Source organism: Elephantulus edwardii, unplaced genomic scaffold (genome assembly GCF_000299155.1).
Source record: "Elephantulus edwardii isolate Elephantulus edwardi_28Jun2011 unplaced genomic scaffold, EleEdw1.0 scaffold00229, whole genome shotgun sequence".
NCBI lineage: Eukaryota > Metazoa > Chordata > Mammalia > Macroscelidea > Macroscelididae > Elephantulus > Elephantulus edwardii.
This window is the reverse complement of record NW_006399979.1, coordinates 1,635,943-1,637,929: the sequence shown is the minus strand read 5'-3', so window position 1 is coordinate 1,637,929 and position 1,987 is coordinate 1,635,943.

Sequence of the window (1,987 nt, the reverse complement as noted above, 5' to 3'; positions counted from 1 at the left end):
TCCAGGGCAGCATCTGTTATCTGAAATATGTCAATTGCTATACCATCTATTCCTGGGGCCTTACTTTTTACTATTTCCTTCAAAGCAGCCTGAACTTCTTCCTTCATCACCATAGGCTCTTGCTCATGTGTTGTTTCATGAAATTCTTCTGGGTCTGCCAATTTTTTTTGATACAGTGACTCAGTATATTCTTTCCATCTTCTTTTAAGACTTCCTGGATCATATACTATTCTGCCTAAAGCATCCTTGATTATAGGAACTCGAGGTTTGACTTTGTTCTTCAGTTCCTTGAGCTCAAGAAATGCTGAGCGAGTTCAACCCTATTGATTTTCTGACTCCAACTTCTTGCACATTTCATTGTAATATTTTACTTTGTCATCCTGTGCTGCCTTTTGAAATTTTCTATTCAATTCTTTAGTATCTTGAATTCTTCCTTGTGCTTTGTCTTCTCTGCCCTCCAGTGCAATCTTCAGAGTCTCTTCTGACATCCATTTTGATCTTCTCTTCCTCTTCTGTCTTTGCAGTGACAATTTGCACTCTTCCTGGATGATACCCTTGATATCCTCCCACAGCTAACTCATCTGGTCTTCATTGTGGTACTAGGGATATTATAGGAAATGTTAGATGGCTCTTGGCTGAAACAGAGAATACCAGAAGAATGTCTATCTGTGCTTCATTGACTATGCAAAGTCTTTAGACTATGTGGATCACAACAAACTGGCTGACTCTGAAAAAAATGGGAATCCCAGAACATTTGATTGTGCTTATGTGAAATTTATACTTTAACCAAGAGGCATTTGTCAGAACAGAGGAAGGAGACACTTCATGGTTCAAAATTGGGAAGGGTTTCCACCAGGGATGTATTCTGTCTCCCTTTTCAGTCAGTATGCAGAACAGATCATCCGGGATGCTGGTCTGTATGAGGAGGAATGTGACATCAGGATTGGAGGAAGACTCCTAAGCAATCTGCGTTATGCAGATGACACAACCCTGCTTGCTGAAATAGATGAGGACCTGAAGCACTTGCTGCAGGTGGTCAAGGACTGCAGCCTTCAGTATGGATTGAAGCTCAACATCAAGAAAATGAAGATTCTCACCACTGGGCCAATTGGCAGCATCATGATAAGACAGTGAAGAGATTAAGATTGTTAACAGTTTTAGTTGGCCTTCAGTCAACACTCTTGGTACCAGCAGCCAGGAAATCAAGAGATGAACTGCATTGGGAAAGTCAGCTGTCAGGGACCTCTCCAGAGTACTAAAGATCTATGACATCAGGCTACAGACTAAGATTCCCCTGATCCAGGCCATCTTTGCAGTTGTGTGCTTCATATCAGCTGGACAGTGACTACGGATGATAGAAAGAGAATTGATAATTGTCTTTGAGCTATGGCGCTGGAGAAGAGTAATGAATATACCCACAAAGACGGACCAGTCCTTGGAGAGTGGCATCATGTTTGGGAGGGTGGAGGGACAGCGCCAGAGAGGAAGACCTTTTATGAGATGGATTGATTCAGTGATTGGGGTAATGGGAGTAGGTGTGTCAGAGACAGTGAATTTGGCACAGTATAGAGTACGTTTTAGTGTTTTTATACATAGGGTAACTATGAGTTACAAGTAACTTGACTGCACATAACAACAACAGGCTTGTCTTTGAACTTTTCCTATTCTCATGTACTCCTAGGAAGACTGACTAGCCTGAGACTTCCATGATGGTATTTCTACTGAACTTGGGCAAGTTGAATGCATCCTGGACTCAATGTTTTATAGGATTTTTATTATCAAAATTATACAATTTATTTTATTCTGATTGGCATCTCTATTATTCATAATCTGGTGGTCAGATTTGCATATTGTCATTACATTTTCTGGACAACCGTACACGGATGCGGTATGGGATATTCCTTATTCCTTTGGCCCAGACAGCTTTGTTAAGCCTGGTGTCAATGCAAACATCTGGTGTTCCCATCTCCTTCATGGCAAATTTCCG